General features: G+C 46.4%; 1 protein-coding gene across 5 annotated transcripts in view; it reads left to right on the top strand.

Moving 5' to 3' along the window:
• Positions 1–17105, top strand: part of ofcc1 (orofacial cleft 1 candidate 1) — a 186107-nt gene that overhangs the window by 87478 nt on the left and 81524 nt on the right. The window lies entirely within an intron of this gene.

The following is a 17105-nucleotide window of genomic DNA, read 5'->3' on the forward strand; positions in this document are numbered from 1 at the left end:
CTGTGTGTTTCAGGTCGTTGTCATGCTGGAAGACCCAGCCATGACCCATATTCAATGCTCTTACTGAGGGAAGGAGGTTGTTGGCAAAGATCTTGCGATACATGGCCCCATCCATCCTCCCCTCAATACGGTGCAGTTGTCCTGTCCCCTTTGCAGAAAAGCATCCCCAAAGAATGATGTTTCCACCTCCATGCTTCACGGTTGGGATGGTGTTCTTGGGGTTGTACTCATCCTTCTTCTTCCTCCAAACATGGCGAGTGGAGTTTAGACCAAAAAGCTCTATTTTTGTCTCATCAGACCACATGACCTTCTCCCATTCCTCCTCTTGATCATCCAGATCGTCATTGGCAAACTTCAGACGGGCCTGGACATGCACTGGCTTGAGCAGGGGGACCTTGAGTGCGCTGCAGGATTTTAATCCATGACGGCGTAGTGTGTTACTAATGGTTTTCTTTGAGACTGTGGTCCCAGCTCTCTTTAGGTCATTGACCAGGTCCCGTGTAGTTCTGGGCTGATCCCTCACCTTCCTCATGATCATTGATGCCCCACGAGGTGAGATCTTGCATGGAGCCCCAGACCGAGGGTGATTGACCGTCATCTTGAACTTCTTCCATTTTCTAATAATTGCACAAACAGTTGTTGCCTTCTCACCAAATAAATATATTTTACAGTCCAGTCTAGCAATGTGCCCATTTCACTTTTAGACATACCAAGTTAGCTAAGGATCTGTGCCATACCAATTTAGCTAAGGATCTGTGCTATACCAATTTAACTAAGGATCTGTGCTATACCAAGTTAACTAAGGATCTGTGCCATACCAAGTTAACTAAGGATCTGTGCCATACCAAGTTAACTAAGGATCTGTGCCATACCAAATTAACTAAGGATCTGTGCCATACCAAGTTAACTAAGGATCTGTGCCATACCAATTTAGCTAAGGATCTGTGCTATACCAATTTAACTAAGGATCTGTGCTATACCAAGTTAACTAAGGATCTGTGCCATACCAAGTTAACTAAGGATCTGTGCCATACCAAGTTAACTAAGGATCTGGGCCATACCAAATTAACTAAGGATCTGTGCCATACCAAGTTAACTAAGGATCTGTGCCATACCAAGTTAACTAAGGATCTGTGCCATACCAAGTTAACTAAGGATCTGTGCCATACCAAATTAACTAAGGATCTGTGCCATACCAAGTTAACTAAGGATCTCTGCCATACCAAATTAACTAAGGATCTGTGCCATACCAAATTAACTAAGGATCTGTGCCATACCAAATTAACTAAGGATCTGTGCCATACCACGTTTACTAAGGATCTCTGCCATACCAAATTAACTAAGGATCTGTGCCATACCAAATTAACTAAGGATATGTGCCATACCAAGTTAACTAAGGATCTCTGCCATACCAAGTTAACTAAGGATCTCTGCCATACCAAATTAACTAAGGATCTGTGCCATACCAAATTAACTAAGGATCTGTGCCATACCAAGTTAACTAAGGATCTCTGCCATACAAAATTAACTAAGGATCTGTGCCATACCAAGTTAACTAAGGATCTGTGCCATACCAAGTTAACTAAGGATCTGTGCCATACCAAGTTAACTAAGGATCTGTGCCATACCAAGTTAACTAAGGATCTGTGCCATACCAAATTAACTAAGGATCTGTGCCATACCAAGTTAACTAAGGATCTCTGCCATACCAAATTAACTAAGGATCTGTGCCATACCAAATTAACTAAGGATCTGTGCCATACCAAATTAACTAAGGATCTGTGCCATACCACGTTTACTAAGGATCTCTGCCATACCAAATTAACTAAGGATCTGTGCCATACCAAATTAACTAAGGATCTGTGCCATACCAAGTTAACTAAGGATCTCTGCCATACCAAGTTAACTAAGGATCTCTGCCATACCACGTTTACTAAGGATCTGTGCCATACCACGTTTACTAAGGATCTGTGCCATACCACGTTTACTAAGGATCTGTGCCATACCACGTTAACTAAGGATCTCTGCCATACCACGTTTACTAAGGATCTGTGCCATACCACGTTTACTAAGGATCTGTGCCATACCACGTTTACTAAGGATCTGTGCCATACCACGTTAACTAAGGATCTCTGCCATACCACGTTTACTAAGGATCTGTGCCATACCACGTTTACTAAGGATCTGTGCCATACCACGTTAACTAAGGATCTCTGCCATACCACGTTTACTAAGGATCTGTGCCATACCACGTTTACTAAGGATCTGTGCCATACCACGTTAACTAAGGATCTCTGCCATACCAAGTTAACTAAGGATCTGTGCCATACCACGTTTACTAAGGATCTGTGCCATACCACGTTTACTAAGGATCTGTGCCATACCACGTTAACTAAGGATCTCTGCCATACCACGTTTACTAAGGATCTGTGCCATACCACGTTTACTAAGGATCTGTGCCATACCACGTTAACTAAGGATCTCTGCCATACCAAGTTAACTAAGGATCTCTGCCATACCACGTTTACTAAGGATCTGTGCCATACCACGTTTACTAAGGATCTGTGCCATACCACGTTAACTAAGGATCTCTGCCATACCACGTTTACTAAGGATCTGTGCCATACCACGTTTACTAAGGATCTGTGCCATACCACGTTAACTAAGGATCTCTGCCATACCAAGTTAACTAAGGATCTGTGCCATACCAAGTTAACTAAGGATCTCTGCCATACCAAGTTAACTAAGGATCTGTGCCATACCAAATTAACTAAGGATCTGTGCCATACCAAGTTAACTAAGGATCTGTGCCATACCAAGTTAACTAAGGATCTCTGCCATACCACGTTTACTAAGGATCTGTGCCATACCACGTTTACTAAGGATCTGTGCCATACCACGTTTACTAAGGATCTGTGCCATACCACGTTTACTAAGGATCTGTGCCATACCACGTTAACTAAGGATCTCTGCCATACCACGTTTACTACACTCTTGCAAAAAAGGGTTCCAAAAGTGTTATCCAGCTGTCGCCATATAACCCTTTTTGGTTCCAGGTAAAACCTGTTTTGGTTCCAGGTACAACCATTTTGGGTTCCATGTAGAACCCTCTGTGGAAATACTTGGAACCAAAAGAGATCTACCAGGAACCAATAAGGGTTCTTCAAAGGGTTCTCCTATGGGGTCAGCCAAATATCCCATTTTTTTTAAGAGTGTAAGTATCTGTGCCATACCAAGTCAACAAGTCTCTTTTTCTTTTTTTTTTCTTCACCTTTATTTAACCAGGTAGGCCAGTTGAGAACAAGTTCTTATTTACAACTGCGACCTGGCCAAGATAAAGCAAAGCAGTGCGACACAAACAACACAGAGTTACACATGGAATAAACAAACGTACAGTCAATAACACAATAGAAAAAAATCTATATACAGTATGTGCAAATGAGGTAAGATTAGGGAGGTAAGGCAATGCATAGGCCATAGTGGCGAAGTAATTACAATTTAGCAATTAAACACTGGAGTGATAGATGTTGCAGAAGATGAATGTGCAAGTAGAGATACTGGGGTGCAAAGGAGCAAAAAATATATAACAATATGGGGATGAGGTAGTTGGATGGGCTATTTACAGATGGGCTATGTACAGGTGCAATGATCTGTGAGCTGCTATGACAGCTGATGCTTAAAGTTAGAGGGAGATATGAGTCTCCAGCTGCAGTGATTTTTGCAAACTTGTGGTCTGTTTAGGTGTGAGATCTTCCTATAGACCAATTGCATCACAACAACTTTTGTGGGTTAAGCCTATTCATTCAAAGCCAGTCTTTCCATACAAGTCAATATAGTTCAATATACAGTATATATATATATCAAAGTATGTGGACACCCTTCAAATTAGTAGATTTGGCTATTTCTCCCGTTGCTGACAGTTGTATAAAATCGAGCACACAGCCATGCAATCTCCATAGACAAACATTGGCAGTAGAATGGCCTTACTGAAGAGCTCAGGTACTTTCAATGTGGCACCATCTTAGGATGCCACCTTTCCAACAAGTCAGTTCATCACATTTCTGCCCTGCTTGACCTTCCCCGGTCAACTGTAAGTGCTTTTATTGTGAAGTGGAAACGTCCAGGAGCAACAATGGCTCAGCTGCAAAGTGGTGGGCCACACAAGCTCACAGAACGGGGCCGCCGAGTGTTGAAGTGTGTAAAAATTGTTGGTCCTCGGTTGCAACATTCACTAGGGAGTTCTAAACTTCCTCTGGAACCAATGTCAGCACAAGAACTGTTCGTCGAGAGCTTCATGAAATGGGTTTCCATGGCTTGAGCAGCCTCACACAAGCCTAAGATCACCATGCATAATGCCAAGCATCACCTGGAGTGGTGTAAAGCTCGCCACCATTGGACTCTGGGGCAGTGATGAATCACGCTTCACCATCTGGCAGTTCTTTGGAAGAATCTGGGTTTGGCGGATGACAGGAGAATGCTAGATGCGAACTGTAAAGTTTGGTGGAGGAGGAATAATGGTCTGGGGCCGTTTTTATGGTTTGGGCTAGGCCCCTTAGTTGCAGTGAAGGGAAATTTTAACGATACAGTGACATTCTAGACAATTCTGTGCTTCCAACTTTGTGGCAACAGTTTGGGGAAGGCCCGTTCCTGTTTCAGCATTACAATGCCGCCCGTGTACAAAGTGATGTCCATACAGAAATGGTTTGTCGATCGGTGTGGAAGAACTTGATTGGCCTGCACAGAGCCCTGACCTCAACCCCATCGAACATCTTTGGGATGAATTGAAATGCCGACTGCGAGCAAGGTCTAATCGCCCAACATCAGTGTCCGACCTCACTAATGCTCTTGTGGCTGAATGGCAGCAAGTCCCCTCAGCAATGTTACAGCATCTAGTGGAAAGCCTCCCAGAAGAGTGGAGGCTGCTATATCAGAAAAGGAAGGACCAACTCCATATTAATGCCCATGATTTTGGAATGAGATGTTCAACTAGCAGGTGTCCACATACTTTTGGTCATGTAGTGTAGGTCATCAATCGTTGTCTTCAGCATGAGATGGAGCTAATGTGGAGGTGAGACGATACTCCCCACCTTGAACCGTCCTCATGCACCTCCCTGAACATTACATGAGATAGAGTCTCAGTTAATACAGTTGGTAGTAATACTAATTAGTTTGGCTTGTTTATTGGATAGAAATTGGGCCTCCGTTTTTCTGGCGACTTTGAGAGAAATTAGGGCCCAAAGTTTATGATTTAAAAAATGCTTAATTTAGCCTGATGGCCTCTCACAGTTGTCCTACTAAGTCTTCCCTACATTACGTAGATTTCCTCGCTGCACTGCAACAATTACAGCATACTTAATATTGTCCCTAATTTGGCTTTATTAAACTGATAAAATGCTAACGCATTAAACACATTTGCCAGCAAGATTAAAATATAGGGTTATTGCATTTTATGATTTTTACATTATTCAGGCCGGCGATTTTTCACAGAAATAAGATTGGCCGTGCCATTATTTCATCATTATTGGAGCAATTTCTCCTGTGCAAAAAAGGGTCACTTTCCTAACTCAGCAAAGACATATCCCTATTAAACTAATTTGCCTACATGCAAATTTTTGTCATTTTTCCCTCGTTAACTATTTATCAGAGACAGGAAAAAAATATATTCATGAAGGAGAGAGGGGAGCAGCCCGACAGAGCTGAAACTAATATTTTGCAACTCTAATGATTTTTTGCATCCTTAATTAGATAGAATAAGGTTGATATGATTAGGTCAGGATGTAGTGTTTTTCATTAAAAATACATTTCAGAAACTGTATTCCAAATGTGCCCTTGCAATTAAATAATGAATCCAACGAGTTTCTTATTACGGACCCAATTAATATGAGAGGGAAGGGCGTAATTTTAATAACAATGGGCCACGAGGCCTTCATTAACCAAGAGAGGAGGGAAGAATGGATAAAGAAATAGAGGAGAAAAGATATTCACAGGTACAGTATGGTGATGGTGTGACGGGACATAGAAAGTTTTAAGGGTCAAGCAAGGTGATGACAATGGGTCAATGATTTGATATGACCATTTATCTTCGAGTCCCCAGTCACAGTTCGTGCTAGCAAGAATATCAAACTAAACAAAGACAGCCTCAAGGGCAGCCATATTTAATTTACTCTCTGATAGAATGTGTGTTAAGTACACGGTTGAACACTCACTCTTAACACAATCCAACACAAGGAAATGAGAGAGGTTAATGACAACGTTGACTAAAACCAGTTTTCTCTCAGGGTGCCCTCTGCCATAACATGGGACGCGATCCTTCCTACCTTTTTACTGTACATGTGATGTTTCCCTCCAGCTCTGAAACAATAAAAGAAGAATCCACATTCAATAACAAATCTGAAAATGGCCCTATTATTATCAAACTTGTAATTTTCATGATCATAAAACATAATCTAATTTTACTTTCTTACTTACCAATTAACTTTATATTACACCTCACTATTCTTCCAGGCCTTACAGTATACGATCAGTTCCATTGCTGTAAGCTTTGAATATGACTTAAAGGTGGTGGCATCAGATAAAAGCACCAGCTGTTGAGCTGATCCAAAGTGGGTGAGTAGGCCTACACTCATACCTGAGTTGGAATTCGATCTGAACACTTGCGGAGGAAGCAGTAGGATGAGTTTTCATTCAATTCTTATCATCTAGCTAGTGTCAATGATGGTGGTTGATAGATACACCCACTCGCTGATGTCATCGCTTACGATCGATTAGATCATCTACATCGGCACCTTTCCTCGTTCTAGTTCTCCAGGGAAGTTACAGCCAGGCTAACTGCCTACTGCATTAGTTGGTTAGCACACCGTTGTGGGAGTCTACTGCAACCGAAAACTCATAGTGGAGCTCAGTTGGTAATGAGCACATTAATTATGGAAAAGCACTGATGCAGATGGACCTAATTAATTGTCTGCCGTCACCCTCTTGATTACTGTACCTGGAAGGGAGGTGTTAATTTCGGTAATACTTAAGCAGGTACGCAAACAGTTGTGTCAGAGTGGGGGCTGTGACAGTGACTGAGGAGAGCCCTACCTCACTAGAGTCATTGTCACTGTCGTTATTCACCAGAAGTTTCCGGGTGACATTGTGCTAATGGAAGTTGTCGTCTCGACGATGGCCCCAGAGATGTTTTCGCAACTGAACGGCGGTCGACAACATCGTGGCGGCGGCGTTTGTCTCCATATGTCTAGGTAATGGGTTACCTTGTGCAAATTTGGGGAACACCCAAGGTGCTTTGCAAAACATGCTTGTGGGGGGTAAACCTGTTGAGGTTTGGATGGCACAGATTACAGCTCTAATGATAACTGGGACTGTGCTTCTCTTTCCTTAATCATGTGAGAGGGGACTATGTGTGGTCTCCCTAATCTATACTAGTCCCTCATGTTACCACTTGATTTCAGCTTCACTCGACGTAACTTCTTACCCATTGGAATTACCATAACAACCTTTTGAGTTGAGCATTGAAATGGTTATTCTCTTTATCCGGTATCTGAACCTCTGGTAAAGGTTTTAGCCAATCTGTTTTACCCCTCAACAATGTCCTCTGCATGATCTACCTCAAAACAATGCTGCAACCCCTCTCGATTCAGAAGACTCCAAAGCAGACGGTCAGAAGGTACGTGACATTGTTGATGTTCACCACACTTTCTGAACCTTGCCATTTTGGCTCCCCATTCCTGCTCCTCACTTATGTACAGTAAAGTGAGACGTTAAAGGAGCCCCGAGAGACGACCGACTCCACCGCTAAGGGAACAAGACCATCACCCCAAACCAGGGGAGCATTAGCCCATGACGAGAAGCCCAGGAACCGCTTGTCAGTGGAACAATGGCCCAGAGAGCCCCCCTACAGGAACCCAAAACAGGAACGCAGGAAGTGGAGAGGAGTTGATATGTCACCGCGGTAATATAGGAGGGGTCATCTGGAGTCGATGGGGGTAGTGTTGGGGGCAGGGAGATATGGGGATCACTGAGGGCAGTTCCCCCATCACCCCTCACCCCTCTCATCCCACACCCGACCCTGCCATAGAGTGGGGGCTGTATGTGTGTGTGTGTGTGTGTGTGTGTGTGTGTGTGTGTGTGTGTGTGTGTGTGTGTGTGTGTGTGTGTGTGTGTGTGTGTGTGTGTGTGTGTGTGTCTGTCGCATTAGGTCCGAGAGTGGCTTCTTCAATTACAGGGGGCTATTAGTGGACAGTGCTGTGAGCCTCCGTGGCCCGGGGCTACAGCAGCCAGCCATGCAGGCACAGGGAACAGGAGCACAACCACTCCACTCGCCGCTGCATTAGAGTGCTCAATATGAGATGTGACTGCAAAGGGTACATGCCTGTGTTGGTGAAAAGGTCACAGACTTTGGGGGGGCAGTAATGTGTGAAAGCGGTGCAGTCGCACAATGGTTAAAGAAAGAAAAAAATATATAGAAGCACTCACTCAGCACCCCCCTTCTACTCACAAAACGCTGCAGCCCTGTCTCCATTTTTTAGTATCGCCACGTTCACCCAGGGCTACTCAGTGATTCGCCGAAGATCCTCGGAAAAAGCATCTGCTTTGCTTCGCTTTTGGAAATTCTAGGCGTTTGCCTAAAAAGAGATGCAGCCATTGTTGTAATTGTGTAACACCTCAAACTGAAGAATGGGCGGTCAGTTTGTGTGTCTCTGACACTGAACCGTCTCTGTGTTGGCTTTTTGTGCTCCCCATGTCTCCTCCCAGGCCCATAGAAACAGAGGCATCGGTTCGCGTTTGAACTCGTCCGTGTGAACGTTTAATTACTGGGAGTGTCAGCCTCTGCTTAATATGTCCCTCACCATTAATCCAGGAAGAGGATATTATTATCTCTTCTCCTCCCTAAACCCTGGGCAGGCTTTTCTCTGGGAGTCTGAGATGGAGAGAGTAATAGAGAAGGAGAGAAAGAGGGAAAGAGAAGAAGAGAGAGAGACTCGTCACATCATAAGTAGGTCTGTATGGTTAGCACCCCCCATCACATGCCAGACCGATGCAAACTTACACGAACACAGTTTTTTTTACAAAGTGGATGTTTTCTAGTTAGTGGTGTCTTTGCACTTGTAGAGATTCAGGGATGTTGTATGCCCTGTCAGCTGTCAAAACAACGTCCAGCTGGAAGCCACACAATTGAGTCCACATGTTGAAGTCCTGTCTCTCCCTGCTTCTTCCTTCCTTCCTTCCCTCCCTCCCTCCCTCCCTCCCCCTGGTTCTTTCCTCCCTCTGCCTGCCTCTCCCTGCTTCTTCCCTCCCTCCCGGCCTCTCCCTGCTTCTTCCCTCCCTCCCGGCCTCTCCCTGCTTCTTCCCTCCCTCCCGGCCTCTCCCTGCTTCTTCCCTCCCTCCCGGCCTCTCCCTGCTTCTTCCCTCCCTCCCTGCCTCTCCCTGTTTCTTCCCTCCCTCCCGGCCTCTCCCTGCTTCTTCCCTCCCTACCTGCCTCTCCCTGCTTCTTCCCTCCCTCTGCCTGCCTCTCCCTGCTTCTTCCCTCCCTCCCGGCCTCTCCCTGCTTCTTCCCTCCCTCCCGGCCTCTCCCTGCTTCTTCCCTCCCTACCTGCCTCTCCCTGCTTCTTCCCTCCCTACCTGCCTCTCCCTGCTTCTTCCCTCCCTACCTGCCTCTCACTGCTTCTTCCCTCCCTCCCTGCCGCTCCCTGCTTCTTCCCTCCCTCTGCCTGCCTCCCTCTGCCTGCCCCCTCCCCTCTGCCTGCCTCCCTCTGCCTGCCTCCCTCTGCCTGCCTCCCTCTGCCTGCCTCCTTCTGCCTGCCTCCCTCTACCTGCCTCCCTCTCCCGCCGTTCTTCTGCCTGCCTGCCTCTCTCTCTGCCTGCCCCTCCCTCTGCCTGCCCCTCACTCCCTCTGCATGCCCCTCCCTCCTTCCCTCTGCTTGCCCCTCTCTGCCTGCCTGCCTGCCTGCCTGCCTGCCTGCCTGCCTGCCTGCCTGCCTGCCTGCCTCCCTCCCTCCCTCCCTCCCTCCCTCCCTCCCTCCCTCCCTCCCTCCCTCCCTCCCTCCCTGCCTGCCTCCCTCCTGCCTGCCTCCCTCCCCCTCCCTCCCTCCCTCCCTCCCTCCCTCCCTCCCTCCCTCCCTCCCTCCCTCCCTCCCTCCCTCCCTCCCTCCCTCCCTCCCTCCCTCCCTCCCTCCCTCCCTCCCTCTGCCTCCCTCTCCCTCCCTCCCTCCCTCCCTCTGCCTGTCTGCCTCTCCCTCCCTCCCTCCCTCCCTCCCTCCCTCCCTCCCTCCCTCCCTCCCTCCCTCCCTCCCTCCCTCCCTCTCTGCCTGCCTGCCTCCCTCCCTCCCTCCCCCTCCCTCCCTCCCTCCCTCCCTCCCTCCCTCCCTCCCTCCCTCCCTCCCTCCCTCCCTCTGCCTCCCTCTCCCTCCCTCGCCCTCCCTCTGCCTGTCTGCCTCTCCCTCCCTCCCTCTGCCTACCCAGCTCTTATGGATCCCGGCCCGTTCACTTGCCATCCATAATGCAAACCAGAAGGAACAAATTGGACTGTCGGCGAGGAGTGAACGAGTGTTCTTCAGCGGCACACAGAAGAGCAAATGGGATTTTTAAAGAGCTCATCTTGCACCATTTTTTAGCATTTTGCACACTGGCTGAGTCTAATTTGTCTTGTAGTTTGAAATTATTATATCGGAGGATTAGCAGAGAAAGTTTGCCTCGGTTGGAGTCCAATGGGATGTGGTCACTAATCTAAATAATAACAGTTTGCTTCATTGAAGAGTATTTAAAGAACCAACATTTTGGCACAATTGACAAGAAGCAGGAATGTAACTCTAGAAAGTGGTGGACTTGGTGGTGGAGAGTCGGTTGTCTCAAATCTGGATTTCATTTTAGCATTATTAAAAGCAGTACTATTAATAAAAGTACATATCCTTCTTTGTGATCCTACGACACTATGAGAACCAGCCTGCATGTGAAACCATCTGCCCTTTTTACTTTCTGACCATACGTTTGTTAGTCTTTTCCCTCCTCCTCCTCCTCAGTTGCTTTAAAGAGTGTGACCTTGAGTGTTTCCTGTGGCCCAGGGGGGAGCAGGCCTGCTGATTGTGACAGGTGTCTCGTCTTAACAGGATGGATGATGACATCCTCTGGAGAGATAGGTTGGAGGGACTTTAATATCTCTTATCTCTCCCATAACCACATAGATGGATATACAGCACTGCACTGTCAAGGTGGCCCCGCTATAAGCAGAGAATCCCAGGTCTAATTTTGTTATCGGCAGTTATCATCCTCTGAAGCCTTGAAGGGCCGATTGGAATGAAGCCACTTGTAAGTGGCCGGAGAGAAAATCAAGAGAGATGTTTCACTTTGGCCCCTTTTTGGGGGGCATCTCAATATCCAATGGTATGAAGTACAGTGGCATTGACTATAGGTATGTGGTACATCATGAAGAAATCTTCAAATTAACCATTGTGTTTGTCATCACTTAATGCTTCAATGAGGGGTTGACTTCCCATGTAGCTTCTATGGTGTGACTTTATTGGGATAGTCCCCTTATGGATGATCTGTAGATCAGTTAATGCCTTTACACCACCACAACAACACAACAAACCTGGAGAAACTGTCTTCCTTCCCCCTCAAGGCCCCAGTGGTTGAGCCTTGGTACTAAGTGGGGGGTTGCTGCTATTGGAAGTGGGGCGGTGCTGCGACAGGAGTTGTTTGTGGAATGAGTTGCCGTTATTTACCCCCTACCAGATAAAAGGAGATTAGTAACAGTGAATTATGCATATCTTATTTCCTGGATCATCTCGAGCAAGAGATGCTATCTCGCTAAGAAAGTTAGTCTGCATAAATTGAACATGTAAATATTCATTGTTGCTTGTTTACCTTTTTCTAGAAGTCCAATTTGAAAAGGAGCTGATATTGAGTGTAGTTTTATGACCATACTGTAGTTTATATGCACCTAGGTATATCCAAGTAGATAAAGACAAAAGTGCCCCTTGCACCATACGCACAATAATGAGGGTGAACGGACCAAAATAAACAAGTACTGTACTGAATCAGCCACAGTGTAGTTACTGTGTGCACTACTGTACGTAATACCAATCGGTTGCCTGTCTTGGCCGTCTGTGCATTTAACCAGACACAGCGTGTTTGAGCCAAATCAGACGAGCACCGGAGATGCGTCCGTACCATTTTAAAGCTGTCCCAATTACACAAACAGACTGGCCCTGTATCGAGGACGTCGCCGACAATAATAGCGGCTCTATTTCCATTCTAATGGCTGGCGTTAGCGTGGGTTATCCATGCGTATGTATGGCCCCTCTTTGATTCCTGCTCAGTGACTCTCTATGAGACCTTCAAATTCGATTTGATCTACACAGCAGCAGTAGCAGCAGGCTTGGAGGCCCCAGTCTTCTGCTGCCTACCTCTCATCTGGGGAAACGGGCCTTGAACCTGAGCCAGCTCTGTGCCGAGGCAGGGAGGTATGGGAGTGACCATCCGCAGCTCAGAGAGCCTCTGCACAGAGAGACAGCCCCCCTCCCAGACCCAGGCACTGGGACTGCACACGTGTGTGTGTCTTTCTGTGTGTGTGTTTGTATGTGCATGTGCACATACATGTGGCTGGATAAGGGTCTGTGGACAAAGGAAACAGACATGGCTGCCACCTCAATAGTTGTCACTGTTCCTCCATCTGCACAGTATGTTCAGTACATTTGTGTTCATACGCTAGTACCGCTAGCTAGCCTGCCACGCCTCTCTGGACGGTGGTACAGTAGTCTGGCTCAGCCAGGGGGTTGAGCCATGCAGCCCGATGGATTAAGCCTGGGGTAGGGGGTCAGGAGCTGCCAGAGCACCCAGCCACTGCTGCCCATCAGCCCCATGCAGCCAGCCTGAGCCTGGGCAGCCCAGCCTGGGCTTCCATCCTCCATCCATGTGCGACTGACAAATAAATAACCCAGCCTGTCCACCACCCAGGCAAATTCAAATGCACCTGTCAGCGTGATGAAGCACTCGCCCGCAGGGAAGCATTGTTTACATTTTCACTCCACTCTTCGCAAAAGTGAGATTCTAATTATTTTCCCACTGTAAATTAAAGCCAAGTGGGACAGAACTGAAAACCAAAAGGGACCCCCAGTGGATGGAAGGAAACTGGCGTCACTATATATAAAATGCGTTCTGGTAAAAAAAAAAAAGGAAAGGAAATGCGGGTGGATGGTACTGAATTGGAAGGTCAGCGGCTTTCGTCTTGATAAAAAGAAAGACAGAGGGAGGAGAACGAGAGACAGAGAGAGAGGTGAACTGCTCACACAGGCTGCAGTGCACGTCGAGTTTTGTTGTTTTGCTCATTACACATGGGTCTTGAGATATTCAGCCGAGTGGAATACATTATAGCCCCACATTTCATACATAATAATGTGCCAAAATTGCACCGCGTTATTTGTCATCCCGATGACAAGAGAGAGAGAGAAGGGAGAGAGATTTAATTAGTCCAAAGGAGCATGCAAATGGGAGGTAAAATTAGACTAGAAGAGGGAGAACCTAGGGATGAGTGTGGATGGTAATGATGGCTATCTAGTTTGTATCAATCATCCAGGGATCAGGGAAGGTGACAGGCCGGCTCGTGCCCAGGCCCCAGGCTCCCTTCCTGGACCACGGCCAGCACAGCTCAGCCTGTCTGTCTAGATTTCTATGGAGGCCTCTCCTCTCTCTCCAACCTCCAGCCCCATGACTCATACAGTACACCACTACCTGGAAAACCTTCACCATTCGCTGACACGCACCACCTAACCTGTTGACACACTCACCACTCTGCGGATTATTTAGCTCTGTGTTGTTTATTAGTGATGCATAGCCTATGGCTGGGGTTTTCAAAATGGAGGTTCTGGGCCTACTGGTTGGTTGTAGCCAATTCCAAATGAGTGTCAGCTTATGACCAGACTGTAGCTCAAAACATTTTGATTGCGGAAGTGTCGTATGAACATTTTGATACGGTAGGTCAGGGGGGTAGAATGTTTGGGGGATCAGTTGTGCAACAGGGACAGAAAAGCATGAGGTCATTAAAGAATTCCTCTTGTTTTAGACAACCATTGACACGTCACAAAATGGAGTGAAAATGTCACAGTGATATTTGTAAAGAGTCAATGTCGAGTTACCTAAATACAAAACCACTCTGTCCACAGCCATGTCTCTTGCTGAAATAGTTTACTGAAATAGCTTCACCCAGTGGAAAGTTTCTATTTCTGTCAAATATGTCTGCCCTCTTTTTAGTTGTTAGTTGCAAGTTTATATATTTTTTTTAGGTATGCATATGGGTCAATTTTAAAAATTAAGCTGAAAGGCATATTTTTTGGGGTATGTAGTGCATTTAGTCATTTTATTTAGGGGTAGAATTATTTCAGCCTCAAACTGTTGAATAGAAGAGCTTTATTAAAGTGTCTTGACTTCCACTCTCATTATGTTCCTTATCTGAACACTGACACGTTTTCAAGCTTGCTCTTTTGTAAATATTTTTTATTGAATGCAAATAATTGATATACTAAATATTCCTTTACTTGTTTGAATACTCACTTCGCTGACTATAGACACTGTCATACTGCATAACCATGGAGTTACATAAAAATACAGAGTGTTACATGCAGACTTGTTTGTGAACAGTGACTGCTGTTAGATTCCCTACCCACTTCCTGGATCTACCCCTCTGTGCATTTGCGGTAATGTCTACATATACCACAATTTATGTCCTTGCTGGGAGACATGGCTTGCTGTTTATAGTCCCTAAAATAAATAATGCTTGTCTCTTCCCATGCGAGTCAAGAGACTGATACGGACTCTATCAGATTTCCTAAATGCAGACGTCAACGATAAATCGAGGCAAGATTGGTCGGAATTAGGTTAGCTCACTTGAATGCTATCTGCTTAACCCACAGCTGTTCGGCCTGCTACACCCAGGCATTGAATGTAAATCAGTCACTTAGTGCTATCAAATGGAACAATGGGGAAGAAGAGAGCACTCAGACTTGGGCTCGTATAGAAGTCAGGCTGGCCAGAAACGGAACCAACCTCCTAATGCTCTCGCTGGCTCGCTCTCTCTCTCTCTCCCTCTCCCCCCTCCCTGTAGCTACAGCTCAGAATATGATTCACCCTGAGAACCATAATGCACTGAGTGAAATGGCATCCCCGTCATCCGCACACAAAAATGTTTCTATGTTTGTCTCAATGTGTTGTCACAGGGATTTCACCAGCAAATTGGCCAATGTGGCCACGGCACAGGAAATGTTATAGACAGGAGAAGGAAATGTAGTATTAGTGAGAACAATTGAAATATCTCCTGTTTTGTGTCATCTGATGCATTTCTTACGTTGTCCCTCAACAGCTGTCAAATACACTACTCAAAAATCTACAATGAATCAATTCCTGTTATCGTGAATGGAAGATTATTGGGGAAGTATGTCACCAGATCACACCAGTCAAGATAGTATGGACCTAGAGGGCATAGCTTTACCCTAATGAATACTGAATTGGCGTTAAAGAGATGCGTCCCCCTGCGTTTCCTTCCTTAAATGTTTGTGGCTGGTCTTCCCGCTTTCGAACCAAAGCGACTCTTTGACGTTTGTGACAATGAGGTCGTTCTCTCCAGGCTGTCTGCAGTGTGTTTAGAGCAGTTGTCTAATTACAAGTAGGTAATGACTTGGGTGTTTTCGAACTGCCCTGAGTTGTTTGGCTAACAGTTTATGTAGTTAGAAGAAAATCAGGACATCGATACACTTCCCAAAACGAAGTCTCTCCTTCAGCGTGACCCTGCCACTCAGGCCCTGTGAATGAGTTGGCTTTCTGGCTCCGTGTTTTCTTAGACAAATCATAATTACGGAGCCAATTAGGGGGTCACCTTGAGTTTATAAACTCTGCTGCCGGGAAAAAATTCCTGGTGCCTTTCACCCAGCCTTAACCTTCACTGTGTGTGTGTGTGTGTGTGTGTGTGTGTGTGTGTGTGTGTGTGTGTGTGTGTGTGTGTGTGTGTGTGTGTGTGTGTGTGTGTGTGTGTGTGTGTGTGTGTGTGTGTGTGTGTGTGTGTGTGTGTGTGTGTGTGTGTGTGTGTGTGTGTGTGCGCGTGCGTGAGAGAGATTGTGTGCCTCCACAGAATGACTCATGCCTTAATTAGGTCCTTGCTCTGAACCTGGCAGGATGCGGGCCTGCCTCCGCCTGCCTGGCTCCCCCACCTCCACACAGACAGTCAGTCCCCCAAATCTGGTTTCCATCTCAGAGGATGAGTCCTTTCACTCCGGCACGGCCGCTCGGTGCTCTGTCTGTATTTTTTCTCGCTCTCTGTCTCCTTGGTAAGAGAGGCCTAGAGGACCCTTGAAGCAGAGGCCTTGAATTACAAGAGAGAGTTGTTGTTGAGCTTGTCTCTGTCTGTGCGTGTTTGTCTGATATTGGAACATGTTTTAGTGTGTGTACGTGCCTGTGTGCACAAGTGAGGGTGTGTCCGTGTGTCGACCATGTCTGCCTGTGTGTGTGTTACCTCAATGTTCTCCCGTGTTGTACCTGCGTGTGTGTCGTTCAGAGGCATTGTGTGTGATGCGGTGGGCAAACTAACACACAGGCCTCTAAAAACAGGCGTTATCAGCCAGAGAGGCACCATGATCTTCACACATGGATGCCGTCGAGTTACATGACCTATATAACATGTTACACGCTCTGCTAGCTCCCTGTGTTGCCCTAATAGAGGAGGGCAGTGCATTACAGGTGCAGCGGCAGAACAGGCAGAAGCGGCACGCACAAACAGCACCGCCACCATGGTTGTGTGTATGCCCTCGCCCTGGTACAACCTGATCCCTTCTCCCTTACCTGCTGCACGATCACTCCCCACAGGACTAGTGAAAGCGTAGTTGGCTTATAGCAGCTTAGCATACAAATTCTCTCTCCTTTCCTGTGTCCATATTTCTTGACAAAAAAATAAGAAGAGTGCAGCCACATGTTATAAGTCAAGGTCTCGATTGATAATGTGAGTTGTGTTTGTGTTTGGCAACTTGATCCTCAGCATTCTTACCTTCTTTTCCTTTTCGGACGGTGCTCATCTTTGGATGTGAGGCTCTGCAAATTACAGAGGATTACTGTCAACTGTTTGG

The sequence above is a fragment of the Oncorhynchus keta genome, chromosome 4 (genome assembly GCF_023373465.1).
Source record: "Oncorhynchus keta strain PuntledgeMale-10-30-2019 chromosome 4, Oket_V2, whole genome shotgun sequence".
In the NCBI taxonomy this organism is placed as follows: domain Eukaryota; kingdom Metazoa; phylum Chordata; class Actinopteri; order Salmoniformes; family Salmonidae; genus Oncorhynchus; species Oncorhynchus keta.